Consider the following 19,266-nt stretch of genomic DNA (forward strand, 5'->3'; position numbering starts at 1 on the left):
TTCTCCCTTTCATCACTCTCTGCACTCCTCCCTCACTGCTGGCTTGCTCATTCCCCCTTTCATCACTCTCTGCACTCCTCCCTCACTGCTTGCTTGCTCACTTTTCTCCCTTTCATCACTCTCTGCACTCCCCCCTCACTGCTTGCTTCCTCACTTTTCTCCCTTTCATCACTCTCTGCACTCCTCCCTCACTGCTGGCTTGCTCATTCCCCCTTTCATCACTCTCTGCACTCCTCCCTCACTGCTTGCTTGCTCACTTTTCTCCCTTTCATCACTCTCTGCACTCCTCCCTCACTGCTTGCTTGCTCGGTTTTCTCCCTTTCATCACTCGCTGACTGTATGCACTCTTCGGTCTTAACCGCGTTTACAGCATGCTGCTCAATACTAACCGGGTCGTCTTCTACATAACGAACACTTAAAGTAGCTAATGTGAGCTTCACGTACCTAAACCACAGCCAGAGGCTCCCCGCGAGCTGGTTATCACCTCCATGATTGCTTGCCTGTAGATGACCCTTTGCCTTAACCATAATAGAATTGGCTTGAAGCCAGCAACCTATTGATACATGCCAAGTCCAATATTCCATTTTGAGAGATAAGTCGGGTTTTCCAGAGAGTTAGAATTTAGATGTTTTTAAGAGGTATTTTTTACCCTGTCCCAAGATGGCCCCCATAAATCTGCAGCGATACGGCTCTGAACGTTCTAGCCTTCCCAGGGACAGCCCTGCCTCCAAACGATTCGGTAAGGCTTCTACTTCCCTTCACTCTTGGATAAGTGCCATTCCTACTGAACCTGATCCCTGAGCTGTCGAACGGTTGTAGGGCTGGTCAGCCACTTTCTCATATGGCAAAACAGAGTCGCTGTTCTTGGGATTATTGCTAAATCCTTTAGGATTGCACAGTTGCTGGAGTAAACCCAGTTGCTTAACCGCTGTGCCACAGAGCCGAGCTCTGAGTAAAACAGACATGCACACCACATATTTGGAGGGCTGTGCATCACTTTATCTTAACAATGCACCTTGATACATAAGACCAGTGCTCCACATCAGATTTTTAACTGGTAGTATTTTACTCCCTATGTTTTAAGGATGGGAAAACAATTTTTTACAAGTAAAAAGTAACTCATTTCTAATGGGAGTACTTCAAAAGAAAGTCAACATATGTTTTAACTTCAAAAAAGAAATGAGGTTGTAATGCATATATTCCTTCTTGCACATTAAAAAGTACATTTGCACCTTTTCTGATCAAGCAGTAACAGGCCCACGGGAAGAGACTACTATGTGCACTTCCGGTTCAAACATATCCATGGAGCTGTGTGGGTGAAGGCAGGCGGACAAGCACCCTACGTGTCAGCTTCCTATTTTTTGGGGGGAATATTTGTAGCCCTTATTTTTATTTTTTGGGAGCATTTGCCTATTTTTAGGGAGTAAAAGTGGCTGATACGCCCCTTACCTGTAGGGCTCCGTGAGAGCCGTCTGCTTCTGTACGTGGCAACAACATACCTTAGTGTGTAAAAGCCGCATAACCGTATGAGGCGGCCACCTGCCTTAGCATATTGCTGTCGAGTGCCTCAGGATGCAGAAGTCACATGTTTCAGTGCGGCAGCCATTTTCAATTTTTCGAACACCCCTTCCCTGGGCTTCTTTCTTTGTCAAATGGCACAATTACAGCACGCACCACCAACCTCCACTATAAGCACGTTCTGCGAACTACTGATGGCAGACCGGTCCTTCTTTAAGCCAGCAGTGCTTTCCATGCTCTGGGTTATATGCATAAACTTAAAGTAAGAAAACAAAAACATAGAATGACCAGAATTGGGGCGGGGGGTGGGAGGGAGTCGGGTCATCTATAATGGGCGCTGGAGCGCCGACCTACCACCCATTATGGACAGGTAAAAGCCAGCCAACTGAAAATACGTAGCGCTCCCCCTTTGCTGCAGCACGCAGCGTAGGAACCGCTCCTGGACTGGCCTGAACTGTCAAAGGGAAACATAACCATCTAGCAGACTTCCGAGTTGCTCTAGACCACCTGTGACACCAATATAAAACTGATTGCAAACCGCCTGGCTTTTAACCCAATTATTCACAACAAGTGGGCTGTAAGATCGGCTGTCTTAACCCATTCTTTTTAAAATGTTCTCCGGCGGAGAACCCTACCGGAACCCCTTTTGAATGGTTAAATATCCCTTGCTATGCCCAGTCTCCCCTGCATATTTGCGGGCAATATTTACGCTCCGCCCCTACGTTACACAATTCCCCAGCTGCCACTGATCAGAACACTCAGTTATGACAGGCTGAAAGGGGAAGGAACTCACTTGAGAGATATTTACTAAGACTTTCTTCATGAACACTCACTGATACCCCCCACCCCAGCAGCCTTACCACCATGTCACTATGCATCCTGGCGCAACCACGCCAATTTCTGAACACAGGCGCGGGCGTTTACGCCAACACCCATCCATGACACAAGGCCCCCTTGGTCAGGTCCACTGTTTTCATACGACCACCTAATGCATTCTAGAAGTTGCAATGTTGGTTTACTTCCATCCATGGTAAGAATTGGATTATAGAATTAGATTGATTTCAAGATTCTCAAAAACTGTACAGCACTAGATGGGTATTCCAAGATGGCAGGCCCAAGGGAAACAGGGTTATTTTATGAAGGTGTTCGCAACATATCCGGTGGGACTGTTGCCATAGATACGGCTATTTAGACTTAAGAAGCAAGGATATTATAGGAGGTCAAATGTTTAGGCAAATGTGCAAAATGAATTGAGAATAAATGCAGATTACCAATGGGGACACAAAAAAGAAGGCACTCAACAACCCCTCAGACTCCCACCAAGTAATCATAGGTGTCGGGGTACATACACCATGTTTGTGGATTTTGCAGAGAAACAATGAACACCCACAAGAAGTTGATAGTCTGGGCAAATTAACCGAACAAACACCCTCTCTCCCTTTACACATCCGGACAATTCTTTTGGGCTGCTTGTCTGGCCGCTGCTCAAGTCAGAAGGTTTCAACGGCGTCTATACCAGGGATTGGAGACTGCAATTCAAGCATTCCGATTGGCTGAAAGGAGATCTATAATTCAATCCGCATCATAGCCAGATTTAATGAGACCCAATTTATTGACCCGATCCAAGAATGAAGGACTCATTTGAACCAGCGCCCCCAGGTTGCACTCAAATCTTGGCAGAGATGGCTACACACACAAACCTACTGATTTAAACCAGATTAAAATTGGATTTTAAGCCCAATGATTGGCTTGCAAAGATGCTCCAGTGATTAAAACATGGCACTTAGGTTGCTGGCCCCTTCCAAATTTCCTCCCTTCCTACTAAAACAAATTGTGAGTAACCACTTTGCTTTTGCAGTATGCGCTGCTTGACTAAAAACAATTGCTTTAAATTTAAAATCTTGTCATCCCGGCATATCAAAGATTTGGCATTACACGTACGTATGCGTTGCACTGCTCCTTTCATTTACATGTCTAGTTAGACTACAACGGTCTTCCTGAAGGGCGTTCATCCCCCCCACAGTGCTTCGAGGCCATAACAATGGCAGTAGGCGCAATACAAATAATAACAGAACATGCTACCTGAATGAGAGCGCTAATTGATACCTATTAAATTACAGATTCCCTTCCGAGGCCTTTGTCATCCGAGTGAAAGTTCATGTTGCGGCTATTGTGTCCCGGTAACTAGGAGTCACCAGGCAACCCTATCCCCCAGGGTGTGCGGTTCTGCCCTCCCGCGCAGCTGCAGCCTCCATCACAGTTACAAAGTAGCCAAGCTTCACGGGGCAAGGCAAGTCAGCGGCTTGTGACCCAGGTCACTCGATACTTTTCAAATCATCTAAAATAATGGGTAGATGGTTCAGCCACTAAAATGGGAGCGCTCCTTTTTCTCCAAGCAAAACCAAGAGGTACCAGGTGGAACTGTAAAGTTGTCCTAATACTCAAAACATATTAAATATAAACGGCACCAAGAATTATGAGGGTGGTGATGCAAAGTTACTGACTTGACCCAGTCGCAAGACCCAAAGAGGACTCTGGAGACCACAAGAGCCGAGGATACCAGGGCTCTGGAGCCAGTGCCTGGAGTTACGCGGCAGTGGGCAGGGTTGGGATCAGCAGAGTCCTCAACCTAGATCACACCCAGCCCCCAAAGGCCTAGAGACTCCACATTCTCTACCCAAAGTAGAGTTTCTTTATCCCCCTAACCCTGAACCCGGTTCCCCAGTTATATATACACGATACCAGTGATATCGACCTTTGATCTTCTAAAGAACGAGAACCAGCATTCTGGGAGACATACGCAAATGCCGGGTACCTCCACCGCGTAACCTGGACTCCGCGGGACCATGCTTTCAGTGTACACGCACCCCAGAGCAGACATTGCTCAAGAAGTCTGCAAAGAGATGGAGACACCAAAGCGGCAGGAACCCTGCAAGGAACAGATGCAGAGCCATGAGCAGGAGGGGCAGGGTGGACTTCCACCTGACCCCCAAAAAGGTTGCCCGTTCATTTAATGACTTGGTGGTGCCTGCTGGACCTACAGGCGGGCCACATTACCCACTAAGCTTTAAAGCCAGAGGGACTGGAAGAAAGATCAACAAGGCCTAACCAATACCAAGCCATGCTGGAGAAACATAACAACACGCACACCGACAAAAGGCTGAACCAAAACAGAACACGTAACCAAGCGAACGCAGAGCGACATAGATGCCAGGAGGAGGGGACAACATTGCAAAGAGTCTGCCTGACATTGAAGGGTTACCGTTCCAGGTTACACTAGATGAGCCTGCAAGAGCTGAGAAGCCAGGAGAGAAGCCAGGGGGCAGCAGAGAGCTCAGATTCCAGAAGGAGGGGGACAGCACTGCAAAGAGTCTGCCTGACATTAAAGGGTAACCTTTGCAGGTTACACTAGATGAGCCTGCAAGAGCTGAGGGGGCCAGGAGAGAAGCCAGGGGTGGGGGGGGGGCAGGAGCGAGCTAAGATGCCAGACGGAGGGGACACCACTGCAAAGAGTCTGCCTGACAGTGAATACTAACCTTTGCATGCTACACTAGATGAGTCTGCAAGAGCCAAGATGCCAGGAGGGACCAAGATGCCAGGAGGAGGGGATAACAATGCAAAGAGTCTGCCTAACATTGAAGGAGGACCTTTGCAAGAGCTGAGAGGTCAGGAGAGAAGCCAGGAGGGCAGGAAAAAGCCAAAACATCTGAAAGCGATAGGATGTCATGAACAAGCTGACAGGGCAGAAGAGAGCGATGAGTCAGGATGAATCAGCTTAAAGTGCTGAGTGGACAGGAGAGATCCTAGGAGCCAGGAGCGAGTGTAGAAGCCAGGAGACAGCCGAGAGGCCAGGAGACCTAAAAGGGCTGACTGGAGGAACCTTGTCCAGGAGGGCAGACCAGACAGAGGGTGAGACTATACGCAGCTGTGAAAGTGAGAAGGGCACTATATCACTGAAATTGGGGCAGGGACGTGTTAAGTGCTACATTTCAAGATATACAGCGAGCTGGGAACTATACGCACGGTACTGTAAAGAAATGAGCTTGGCACTATATCACGGGGGGTGAGCGTGGCAATGTATCCCTGGGAGCTCAAGCTCCTCCCAGCACCAAACCCTCCCCGTGTACCATCCCTGCTATACTGGCACCCCCCCCCCCACCAAGCTCCTCCCAGTACCAAACCCTCCACATGCACCATCCCTGCTATACTGGCACCCCACACCCCCCCCCCAACAAGCTCCTCCCAGTACCAAACCCTCCCCATGCACCATCCCGGCTATACTGGCACCCCCCCCACTAAGCTCCTCCCAGCACTAACCCCCCCATGCACCATCGCTCCTATACTGGCACCCCCCCACCAAGCTCCTCACAGCACTAACCCCCCCATGCACCATCCCTGCTATACTGGCACCCCCCCCCACCAAGCTCCTCCCAGTACCAAACCCTCCCCAAAGCACCATCCCTCCTATACTGGCACCCCTCCCACCAAGCTCCTCCCAGCACCAAACCCTCCCCATGCACAGTCCGTCCCTGCTATACTGGCACCCCTCCCACCAAGCTCCTCTCAGCACTAAACCCTCCACAAAGAACCATCCCTGCTATACTGGCATCACTACCACCAAGCTCCTCCCAGCACTAAACCATCCCCAAAGCACCACCCCTGCTATACTGGCACCACTCCCACCAAGCTCCTCCCAGCACTAAACCCTCCCCAAAGCACCATCCCTGCTATACTGGCACCCCTCCCACCAAGCTCCTCCCAGCACCAAACCCTCCCAATGCACCATCCCTGCTATACTGGCACCCCTCCCACCAAGCTCCTCCCAGCACTAACCCCCATGCACCATCCCTCCTATACTGGCACCCCTCCCACCAAGCTCCTCCCAGCACTAACCCCCCCATGCACCATCCCTCCTATACTGGCACCCCTTCCACCAAGCTCCTCCCAGCAATAACCCCCCCATGCACCATCCCTCCTATACTGGCATCCCCCCCACCAAGCTCCTCCCAGCACTAAACCATCCCCAAAGCACCATTCCTGCTATACTGGCACCCCTCCCACCAAGCTCCTCCCAGCACTAAACCCTTCCATGCACCATCCCTGCTATACTGGCATCCCCCCACACCAAGCTCCTCCCAGCACTAAACCCTCCCATGCACCATCCCTGCTATACTGGCATCCCCTCCCATGAAGCTCCTCCCAGCACTAAACCCCCCTTCCCCCATGCACCATCCCTCCTATACTGGCACCCCTCCCACCAAGCTCCTCCCAGCACCAAACCCTCCCATGCACCATCCCTGCTATACTAGCACCCCTCCCATCAAGCCCCTCCCAGCACTACCCCCCCATGCACCATCCCTCCTATACTGGCACCCCTCCCACGAAGCTCCTCCCAGCACTAACCCCCCCCCCCCCCATGCACCATCCCTCCTATACTGGCACCCCTCCCACCAAGCCCCTCCCAGCACTAACCCCCCATGCACCATCCCTCCTATACTGGCACCCCTCCCACGAAGCTCCTCCCAGCACTAACCCCCCCCCCCCCATGCACCATCCCTCCTATACTGGCATCCCCCCACCAAGCTCCTCCCAGCACAAATCCTCCCATGCACCATCCCTGCTATACTGGCATCACTACCACCAAGTTCCTCCCAGCACTAAACCATCGCCAAAGCACCATCCCTGCTATACTGGCACCCCTCCCACCAAGTTCCTCCTAGCACTAAACCCTCCCCAAAGCACCATCCCTGCTATACTGGCATCACTACCACCAAGCTCCACCCAGCACTAAATCCTCCCCAAAGCCCCATCTCACTTTTACACCACAAGCAACCTATGCCCATGCATACCAACGACCCGAAGCCAACCTCTTGTTCCACAACACCATCAATACCATGCCTAAGCTTGGCCAGGCTTCACCGCCTGGCACTACCGCACCTCAACACCACCCCCCAGTGCAATCCCACCTCCACCCATCATCACTCACGAACCACCGCTACACACCAACAGCCACATCGCTAGCCCTCCCCTCAGCCACACTCACACCCAACAGAAGCACCCCCACCTCCAGCACAAACCACTTACAATCCCCCATCACACCCTCAACCCCACTCATAGTGATCAACGCCAGATCAATCCCTGCCCATGCCCTAGATATACCCGCCATCCCTGAAACTGGGCTACAAACAGCAGCCGTGCCTGCCCTCTCAATCGCCATCCCCACAGGGTATTCCATCCGCCGGACGCGACAGAACTAGCCGCTATAAAGAAAACCTTGCCCATCAGAACCGTCACCACCTCGCCACCGCCCAAATCCCAACTACTATCTGCCAAACTCCCACTATCACCCACGATAAATACAGTAGAATGGGGGCACATCTAGCGCACATTTAAACATAACGGGTCATACACAGTGGGCAGAAAGTGTGCACCGCAAGTGGACGCTAGATTTGCGGCGCACTGGGTACTCGATCCGGGTTCCTCACTGGTTGCTCCTGCCTACTGGCTGGCTTTTAGCTTCTGCTCATTGAATCTTAATTTTGAACTCTGAGGGTATTTGTTGAGCGCAGACCTGGCGCCAGGAGGCACAGAGCGCTTTGCAATCATAGGGGGAAGAACCAGGTTAGGGAGCAGAGAAACCAGGGCGTGGGGAAGGGGGCATCTGCCAGCAATGGATCTACAAGCAACCAAGGGAGGAAACAGTGGAGAGCACATCACCCAGTCTCAGGTAAGGTGCAGTGTAGAGGGTGTATGGGCCCAGGTGTCATTGAGGAGCCGTTCCTTCAAGCGTAGTTGTGCATGCTGTGCTCTACTCTAGGGGCAGCGAGTTTCCTGGGGGCATTTTAAATGCTTGAAGCCGGCCATTTCATTCTTGGTTGCCATAGCTGTGAAGTGGTCCTATGCCCCTCGTGGCATCATTCCCAGTACTGGTGGTGGTGGTGTCCTATACCCCATGCACGTGACCCCCCATGCAACATCATTCCCAGTACTGGTGGTCCTATGCCCCCCCCACGCAACGTCATTCCCAGTACTGGTGGTCCTATGCCCCATGCAGCATCATTCCCAGTACTGGTGGTCCTATGCCCCCCCACGCAGCATCATTCCCAGTACTGGTGGTCCTATGCCCCCCCACGCAGCATCATTCCCAGTACTGGTGGTCCTATGCCCACATGCATCATCATTCCCAGTACTGGTGGTCCTATGCCCCCCACACGCAGCATCATTCCCAGTACTGGTGGTCCTATGCCCCCCCACGCAGCATCATTCCCAGTACTGGTGGTCCCATGCCCCCCACACGCAGCATCATTCCCAGTACTGGTGGTCCTATGCCCCCCCACACAGCATCATTCCCAGTACTGGTGGTCCTATGCCCCCCCCACGCAGCATCATTCCCAGTACTGGTGGTCCTATGCCCCCCCATGCAGCATCATTCCCAGTACTGGTGGTCCTATGCCCCCCCATGCAGCATCATTCCCAGTACTGGTGGTCCTATGCCTACATGCAGCATCATTCCCAGTACTGGTGGTCCTATGCCCCCCCATGCAGCATCATTCCCAGTACTGGTGGTCCTATGCCCCCCCATGCAGCATCATTCCCAGTACTGGTGGTCCTATGCCCACATGCAGCATCATTCCCAGTACTGGTGGTCCTATGCCCCCCCACGCAGCATCATTCCCAGTACTGGTGGTCCTATGCCCCCCATGCAGCATCATTCCCAGTACTGGTGGTCCTAGGCCCCCCCATGCAGCATCATTCCCAGTACTGGTGGTCCTATGCCTACATGCAGCATCATTCCCAGTACTGGTGGTCCTATGCCCCCCCCAATGCAGCATCATTCCCAGTACTGGTGGTCCTATGCCTACATGCAGCATCATTCCCAGTACTGGTGGTCCTATGCCCCCCCATGCAGCATCATTCCCAGTACTGGTGGTCCTATGCCCCCCCATGCAGCATCATTCCCAGTACTGGTGGTCCTATGCCTACATGCAGCATCATTCCCAGTACTGGTGGTCCTATGCCCCCCACACGCAGCATCATTCCCAGTACTGGTGGTCCTATGCCCCCCCATGCAGCATCATTCCCAGTACTGGTGGGCCTATGCCCCCCCATGCAGCATCATTCCCAGTACTGGTGGTCCTATGCCCCCCCATGCAGCATCATTCCCAGTACTGGTGGTCCTATGCCTACATGCAGCATCATTCCCAGTACTGGTGGTCCTATGCCCCCCACACGCAGCATCATTCCCAGTACTGGTGGTCCTATGCCCCCCCATGCAGCATCATTCCCAGTACTGGTGGTCCTATGCCCCCCATGCAGCATCATTCCCAGTACTGGTGGTCCTATGCCTACATGCAGCATCATTCCCAGTACTGGTGGTCCTATGCCCCCCACACGCAGCATCATTCCCAGTACTGGTGGTCTTATGCCCCCATGCAGCATCATTCCCAGTACTGGTGGTCCTATGCCCCCCACGCGGCATCATTCCCAGTACTGGTGGTCTTATGCCCCCATGCAGCATCATTCCCAGTACTGGTGGTCCTATGCCCCCCCATGCAGCATCATTCCCAGTACTGGTGGTCCTATGCCCCCCACGTGGCATCATTCCCAGTACTGGTGGTCTTATGCCCCCATGCAGCATCATTCCCAGTACTGGTGGTCCTATGCCCCCCACGCGGCATCATTCCCAGTACTGGTGGTCTTATGCCCCCATGCAGCATCACTGGTGGTGGTCCTATGCCCCCCACACTGCACCATTCCCAATACTGGTGGTGGTCCTATGACCCCCCACACGGCATTTTTCCTAGTACTGGTGGTCCTATGCCCCCCCACGCAGCATCATTCCCAGTACTCATGGTGGTCCTATGCCCTGCGCAGCATCATTCCCAGTACTGGTGGTCCTATGCCCCCCACACAGCACCATTCCCAGTACTGGTGGTGGTGGTGGTCCTATGGCCTGCGCAGCATCATTCCCAGTACTGGTGGTAGTCCTATGCCCCCCACACGGCACCATTCCCAGTACTGGTGGTGGTCCTATGACCCCCACACGGCATCATTCCCAGTACTGGTGGTCCTATGCCCCCCCCACGCAGCATCATTCCCAGTACTCGTGGTGGTCCTATGCCCTGCGCAGCATCCTTTCCAGTACTGGTGGTCCTATGCCCCCCACACGGCACCATTCCCAGTACTGGTGGTGGTGGTGGTGGTCCTATGGCCTGCGCAGCATCATTCCCAGTACTGGTGGTAGTACTATGCCCCCACACGGCACCATTCCCAGTACTGGTGGTGGTCCTATGACCCCCACACGGCATCATTCCCAGTACTGGTGGACCTATGCCCCCCCCCACGCAGCATCATTCCCAGTACTCGTGGTGGTCCTATGCCCTGCGCAGCATCCTTCCCAGTACTGGTGGTCCTATGCCCCCCACACGGCACCATTCCCAGTACTGATGGTGGTGGTGGTCCTATGCCCCGTGCGGCATCATTGCCAGAACTGGCTTTTAACCAACAGTACAGACGTTTTTCTTGATATGCAATAAGCGAGGCACTAAACGCCGTACTGCAAAGTGCAGATGGATTAAATATCAAATACTGGGCTTGGTAAGAATCTGCCCTGGGCTTGTTAGAGGCGCGTGTTCAGTTCAGTCACCACAGGCTTCTCCCAGGAACTGCTTCACTCGAATGAACCCAGTACTTAATTCCTGGTTGCGATGTGGCTCTCAGAAAACCATGACCGCTGTAGCACTACCTGCCGGCCCCAGCCTACAGTACAAACGTACTGGAATGCGAGTCATAATGTCGAAAGAAGCAACTACAAGTCCCAGAAGACATGGCTCTTCGATAACTACGAGTCACTCCTTGCCTGTGTTATTGCCTACGTATCTTGCCTGTCCTTACAAAACGCCGTGATACCCTTGGGTTTGGGCGTTAAATATGCCTAAATAAACAAAACAAACAAATACATACATACATACATACATAAATAAAGAGCTGCCGACTGGAAAGCCGGGACTTGTTTGGGATGTCACACACGACATGGAAACGCTTGGCAGCCTTGGGATGTTGTCAAACAAGGATTTAATCCGGTCATACACGATTTGCAAGTGTCACAACTCACACAGCGTTTGAAGTTGGGGGGCCTTTCTAGGCCTGTGATGAGATTGGCTCCTGCCCCAAACAGAGCACAAGGAATGCTGACCCCCTGGTCAACCCCCTAAAACGGCCTCTCCCCACATTCCAGCTCATTTTCGCAGCATGCGACAAGCATTGCAAGTATCTGGCAGAGGCCTGAGGAGACGGGGTTCCTGGGCCTCGGCGTTGCCACATCGCCACCGCACTACAGAGTTCATTGAGACACGTCCAGGATGAGAAGAGTGTATCGACTCACGCAGCGCTCCCCCTGGACACACAACCCGTATTATCTGCGGCAGATAACAGGGCTTCGGGCATACGGCGATAAAGAGATAGGCTCAGAATCACACAATGCGTGTGACCCGTGGTCGCCAGGATTATAACGCGAGTCTGTTGTGTCAGTAAGTAGTCCCAATCCTTTTACTGGGGTGAGACATCTAGGGGGTGGGGGTGGGGGGTGCTCAAACAAGGGCTGTTGCCTAATTGCTCTGCATAGTCTACGGTGCGACGGGCGTGGCCCCCAAGCAATACATCATAAGACCCGGCAAACTTTTATTTTGCGCCGCACCGCTGGGTCTCAAGGGGGTCCACTTGCATCGGTTCTGCAGGTTGGAAACACATACATCTCTGGTTCCGGGTGCAAATTAAAACCAATTCAGGTCATTCGGTAAATAAGTCATCTATACGAACAGAGTGGGGTTCGCCAGCATCAGGCCTTTGATCTGTCGGTGCCTGGGCAGCAAAACATATGCAACCCCCCTCCCTAATTTTCATATGTATGGAAATCGGTGTCGGCACAGAAACCGAGTCACAGCTCATGTCGGATACTTAAAGGGACCCTGGTAAATTAGAGACGCATGGTTTGGGGGGCGTGTAGTATATGCACGTCACTGGTATTATACATGGGCAATATCACGAGGGGGGCGGGCAATGACCGCGGAACCACTTCTAAGGACCTCTCATTTTGCCAGAGACGTCATCGTGAGAGAACACTATGGTTTGCCCAGGAGCACACGTTTCAGGTAAGCGGCAAAGCCAGGACCGGAGACCAGTTTGTAACGCCGGTACTTGACCACATATCTTCTCAGCTCTGGTTGGTAGGAATGTTTTGCCGCCTGACTTTCGGATGCGGTGCAACACCAATGTGCTGGCTTTGCGGCGCTTTCACGGTTGCTTTTCTATGTAGGGTGTATATGTATCTTTGCCCACACTGTCCCAGCTGGCAACATGCTCGGAATTCAGAAGCTCCGGCGGAGGATTATTTTCACTTTCTAATGAATCTCCAAGCGATGCTTTTATTATTTTAAAAACATAAGGCTCCAAGGTGGTGGGGGCATCAGGGCGTGGATTGACCCTGGTGCAGGCAGGGCAAAGGGCCCGCACTACAGAATTGCCGTATAGTCTGATCCAAGGGGAACCTATTTACCAGTGAGGGCCGGAAGCCCTCAGAGCAATGTCACAGGCCTTCAAATGTTACCCGAATCAGCACAGGGGGAAAACCCCTCCAAGCCTGCGACCCGAAGACCCCACATCCCGGCTCATTTCCCTCGGCTTCTTTCACCTCATCACCCTCATGATGGTTTTCAACAATACTCTTGTGCAGGGGATATAAAACAGAAACAAAATCAGTCTGGGGGCCACCAGGGGGCGCGCAGGCAATGGCTGCCTGAGCGTGCTGCTCTCCCCGAAGCCAGGCGTCCAGAGGGAATTGAGCCCCCCCTGAGACCCCCCCGGCGGGCCCAACGCGGCGAATAGGACGGGTGAACCCTCGGGGCGCCCCGCGAGAGAAAGAGCGGAGCCCGACGACCCCGGGGTTCCCGAGATCGGGTCCAGCGAAACAAGACGTGGCCTGAACACTTGAACGCTGCCCGAACGGGCCCCACGCCAGAAGAGGGACGAGGCCTTGACGAGAGGCCGGAAGTATTGCGAGCCCGGCGGCGGCTTGGGAGACGGGCTCCCCCCTCCCCTCCCCCCCACCGTCCGGACCAGAGAAGCGGCGGAACAGCGCCCCCCGGCCCGGGAGACCGTCCCAGAGCGCTTGCGGTTGGATCCGCTCGAGCGGAGCGCACTGGCGCTCAGACGCCCTCCGCCCCCGTCTGGAGTCCCCGGGGCGGGCCCGCTCCCCCGCTGGCGCGGGTGGGGATATCTCCCCGCACACCCGGATTAAGCGCGGGGGGGCCCCCCGGAATACATCGACCCCATCCAGGGGGGCCCAGTCTTGGGCGCCCTGCCCCCCCCCTACGGACAGAAGAACTTGGGGTGGTCGGGGTGTGAGGCCCCCGCCCGCTGTTGGTGGGGCGTGTGCCCGCCCCCCCCCACAACACGAGAGCCCTCGGGCAGGGCGTCAGGGTCGTGGTGCCCTCCGCCCCCTCCGGCCCAGGCCACACGTGACACCCTTCTACGGGGCGGCCAGAAGAAGCCCCGGACCACTGCGGCAGACATCGAGCGGGTTGTGAGGCCCCCACCCAGGGACGGGTGGGGCGTGTGCCCACCCCCCCCAAGAAAAGACTAACCCCCAGGTTACAGCCAAGACCCATCTGTTTCGCGAGCGGCGCGGCCTCGCCTGGCCTCCCCCCCTTGCACCTGCGCCCCGGGAGGGAGATCGAGTGCGGACCCGGAGTGGGCGGGGGTCGACACTGCGAGCTGCAGGCAAATACCAGGGAACTGGCGAGAAGCCTTACAGGGATACCGTTTCCAGGAGACCCCCAGAGGTAACATGAGTACGAGCCCCCAAGGAACTATGGCCCAACCCGAGGATGCAGCCCCCTCATCGGCAGCAATGGAAAGAGGCTTTGCCTCGATTTTGCAGGAAATCAGGGACATGCGTTCCGATATAGCCCAGAAGTTTGAAAAAAATGGACCAGAGGGTGGACAAGGTCGAAGATAGACTATTACAAGTGGAGGCCAACCAATCTTCAACAGCAGCCCAGGACATACAACTATGTATGAGGCTGGAGGCCCTGGAGAAGAGAGACGAGGAAAGAGCCCGACAGATGGATGACTTTGAAAACAGGGAGGGAGAACAACCTCAGAATTTTCGGGGTACCTGAAGCGGAGGGGGAAACGGAGAGGGACGTCACCCGAATAGTGAAGGACATCATCACCCTCCTATTCGCAGAGGAGATGACAACCGAGCCCACATTTGACAGAGTGCATAGGGCAGGGGACAGAGCGGGGGCCCCCCGGTCAATTTTGGTCCGGTTCCACTATTATTCGGAAAAGACAAAGGTGCTGGAGGAGGCCCGAAAGACCAGAGAAATCACCTACAACAACGCTCAGGTCTCAATATATCAGGATCTTTCCTCCTACACGCTGGCCAAGCGCAGACTGTGCCGACCCCTTACGCTACTATTCAAAGAAAAGGGCGTGCGTTATAGATGGGGCTACCCCTTCTCCCTGAACTTTGAATACATGGGCCAACACTCAACCCTGATCACGGAAGAAGATATCCGGAGTGCTATTCAAGAGTATACAGTGGATCCGCATCCCCGGAGGGGACCAGTGGGACCAGAGAACCTCAGAACAAATAGCCCCGGCCCGTCCGGAGAGAGGAGAAGGCGCACCGGTGCAAGGAAATTTCGGAAAATGAACACCCCATCACCAGCAAAAGCGGGGGAGCGAAACGACCCCGAGGACTGAGAACGGGGGTGACCCACCGAATCCGGGACGGATATGCGCAGATTCGGAGAGTCTACCACTACTACCGTCCCCACGAACAGCATGTACAGGGGACACAAAGTCGGTTTACAGCCGGGGGGGAACATTGGGGGCTCAAGGGTATGAGCTTTATGTGTGAAATGCCTGGCCGAGGTGGGCAGGCTGGTGGTTCGGCCAAAAGCCAGCAATGGCAGAAGGCCCCCCTCCCCGGCATCCAGAAGGCTGGACGCCGGGGAGGGGGGTGGGGGTGTTTACGGAGTTGGGGTTGTTCAGACACGGTTGGGGTACGGGGGGCAGTTGGGGTGTTCTAGGCTCACCCGGGGGGTGGGGGGAGGGAACAATGGGGACCACAAAGTAGACCCAAGGGAGCACGTGAAGAAAAGAGATACGAGGGTATTGACCGAGAGGGAGGGAATCGGGCACTATGGCTGATAGTCTGCCTGCCCTGGAAGTGGGCTCCCTCAATGTACGGGGCTTAAACACGCCCACAAAGAGATCCCTGGTCTGCAGAGAGTTTAGAAGGGCCAACCTCGACATCCTCTTTTTGCAGGAAACCCACTGGCCACGGGGGAAGGAACTCAAAATCCGGGGAGGAGGTATTGGGGAGGTCTTCAGTGCATCCCACAAAAATAAAAAGAGAGGGGTGGCCATCTTGGTGGCGAGGAACGTGGGGCTTGAGAAAGAGGCCGTGCTGAAAGACCCAGAGGGTTGCTACCTGATGGTGCAGGGATCCCTGCAGGGAGCCCCACTTACCCTAGCCGTTGTCTACAGCCCAAATGAAGGCCAAATTCAGTTCTGGGAGGAGGTGAGGGACAAACTCAAAGGCTTTGTCCACGGGGCGGTGGTGGTGGGGGGGGACTTTAACATGGTCTTGGACCCAACCCGGGACAGGAAACGAGCTGGTCCCCAGGCCACCTGATGAGATCATGGCAGGGGGCTTCCAGAGGGTCAACTCGGAGCTGGGCCTGGTGGACACAGTCCCGACCCCTAGAACGGACACCCCCCTCTTCACTTACTACTCATCCATACACACGTCATTTTCCCAGATAGACTATGTCCTGGTGGACGAGACCTTGTATCCATTTGTCACTGGCCATAGGGTTGACCCAGTCCCCTGGTCTGACCACGACTTGGTCCGAGTCACCATAGCAAGAGGGGGTCTTAATGAACACAGGGGAAGATGGAAGTGTAACGATTCCCTCCTGAAGGATGAGGTCCTAGCCCAGGAGGTTCTTGACGCCATTGCAGATTTCTTTGAACTCAATGACAATGGTGAGGTGCGAACACACACTCTGTGGGACGCCTTTAAGGCAACCCTGCGGGGTGTCCTGATCCAATTGGGAGCCCAGAGGAAAAGAGAAAGGGAAGCCCAGGAACGGCATCTGAGGAGAAAAATCGCCCAACTCCAACCGGGAGGCCCCCCTACGGAGCCCCTAAAACGTGACCGGGTGGCCGGCCTGGACGACTACAGGCTCCAACTAAAAGTCCTCCTCCTCCACAAAACAGAGAGAAGCCTCCACCTGGTTAAACAAAAGTATTATGAAAAAGGGGACAGGGCGGACAGGATCCTAGCTTGGAGACTGAGGGAGGTACAGAGGAGTAGAATGGTGAAGGCAGTGAAGAACGAGGTGGGGGAGCTGGGATATGATACTTCCGACATTGGAGAGGCCTTCCGCCAATATTATGAAAGGCTATACTCGTACGAATACAAGGGGTACGGGGGGGAGATCGAGGAATTCCTAAACTCCATACAGATCCCGTCCCTGACTAGGGAGATGGCGGAGGGGTTGGAGGGTCCGGTGACCGAGGAGGAGGTGGAACATGCGATCAGTGGCATGAAGGTGGGCACTTCCCCGGGTGAAGATGGCTACTCAGTCTACTTTTACAAAAGGTTTCGGTCGGCCCTCGCCCCCCACCTGGTCAGGGTGTTCAATGCAGTACTGGAGGGGGGCCCTCTCCCGGACTCCATGATGGAGGCAATCATTGTAGTGCTCCCCAAGGACGGTAGAGACCCCTCGGAGTGCTCCTCCTACCGCCCGATCTCCCTGCTGAATATTGATGTCAAGATCCTGGCCAAGGTCATCGGGAGCCGGGTGGAGGGGATGCTACCGAAGCTGGTCCACGGCGACCAGGTGGGGTTTGTTAGGGGGAGACAGGGCTCAGATAATATTCGTAAGACTATAGACTTGTTTCACTACGCCCAGGTGTCGGACCTAGACGCGAGCGTCCTTTCCCTGGACTCAGAAAAGGCATTCGACAGGGTCGAGTGGAGGTTCATGGAACTCACCCTTCAGAGGATGGGCTTCGGGACACACATCAGGGACTCGGTGGCCGCGTTATAGAGAGCCCCAAAGGCCAGAGTCCAAGTGAATGGTAGATTATCAGACCCATTCCCCCTATCACGAGGAACAAGACAGGGATGCCCACTCTCCTCACTGATCTATGTCCTAAATATGGAACCCCTGGCAATAGCAATCAAAACACACCCAGACATCAGGGGGATCAGGAGAGGGGATGTAGAATTCAAGCTCTCCCTGTTTGCGGACGATATCCTGGCCTATCTGGTGGACCCAAGATCCTCACTCCCTCCCCTCCTGTCCCTGCTGTCCGCATTTGGGCACTTTTCAGGCCTAAAGATCAACACATCTAAATCAGTCCTCCTCCCCATGAGAACTCGGGACCCAGGCCTGGACTCTCGGGACAGTCTGGGGGGAATAGCGGTGGGGAAGACCTCTATCCGATACCTGGGGATCTTTCTGACCAGGGACCTGTCCAATCTCGCCCCCGCCAACTATGACCCCGTTATGTCACAGGTCACCGCCGATTTAAGGAGATGGGGCTCCATGATCCTGTCCTGGTACGGCCGCATGACGGCAGTGAAAATGAATATACTCCTGCGCTTACTATACCTCTTCACCGCTCTCCCTACCAGCGTCCCCGACCAAACCTTCAGGGTTCTCCAGAACGCGGTAGGCGAGTTTGTATGGCAGGGCAGGACCCCGAGGACCGCAAAGGCCATTCTTACCTTACCTAGAGAGGAGGGGGGGTTCGGGCTGCCTGACTTCCACCTTTACTTCCGCGCCGCCCAATTGCGCGTCCTCCTGGAACACATGAGGGAAGGGATGGCACATACTGGTCGTACCTGGAGGACATGGATGCGCACCCACTCAAAGTGCGCGACCTCCTATGGGCCCCACATAAATACATCCCGAACAGACTCAAATCCCACCCAACATTGGGAGTTCTCTGGGCAATCTGGAGGGAGGGCCCCCAAACGGCACATCTGACATCATGGCCGTCCCCGATGTCATCCCTTTGGGGTCACCCACTTAGACTGGGAAGCAGGGGGTTCCGTAATGCACAGTCCTGGTCAGATTCAGGGATGGAATGGGCTGGACAAATGTTTAAAGAGGGAGAATTCCTACCATACGAAGATTTGAGGGTCGCCCTCGGCCGGGAGTCAATCTCCATATTCGAGTACCTCCGCCTGAAGGGTATCCTGTGTGATCAATCATGGGGCCAGAATCTAAAGAGACAGATGACCCCCCTTTGAGAAACTACTCGACACTGCAACCTCCAGGAAGGGGGCGGTATCTGAAATGTATAAAATCCTTAACACTGTTGACCTGGGGAGAAGGAGGGGGTTCCGCACTTTTTGGAACGACCTGGCCGGGGAAGAAATCCCGGAGGACTCCTGGTCGAGGATATTTAAAATAGCATTCCACGGGAACCTGTTCACAGCGGACATGGAGCACAACTTTAAGATCCTACAGGGGTGTCACAGAGACCCCATCAAACTGTCAAAAATGTTCACGGGAACATCCCCCGTTTGCCCGAGGGGATGCGACCAGGCAGGCACGAGGGGCCACATGTGGTGGCACTGTCCGAAAGTGCAAACATACTGGGAGAGGGTAAGGGGTTGGATTGCTGAAGTTACGGAGGACCTGCTCCCCCATAATCCCC

At 54.3% G+C, this 19,266-nt stretch overlaps 1 protein-coding gene and 1 pseudogene across 1 annotated transcript in view; both read right to left on the reverse strand.

Annotated features, from left to right (window-relative positions):
• SMPD1 (sphingomyelin phosphodiesterase 1) overlaps nt 1-19,266 on the reverse strand; it is a 182,674-nt gene that overhangs the window by 141,107 nt on the left and 22,301 nt on the right. The window lies entirely within an intron of this gene.
• On the reverse strand, nt 759-10,826 carry LOC138528819 (Kruppel-like factor 18; annotated as a pseudogene).

Source organism: Ambystoma mexicanum, chromosome 7q (assembly GCF_040938575.1).
Source record: "Ambystoma mexicanum isolate Mex_15411 chromosome 7q, UKY_AmexF1_1, whole genome shotgun sequence".
NCBI classification, from domain to species: domain Eukaryota; kingdom Metazoa; phylum Chordata; class Amphibia; order Caudata; family Ambystomatidae; genus Ambystoma; species Ambystoma mexicanum.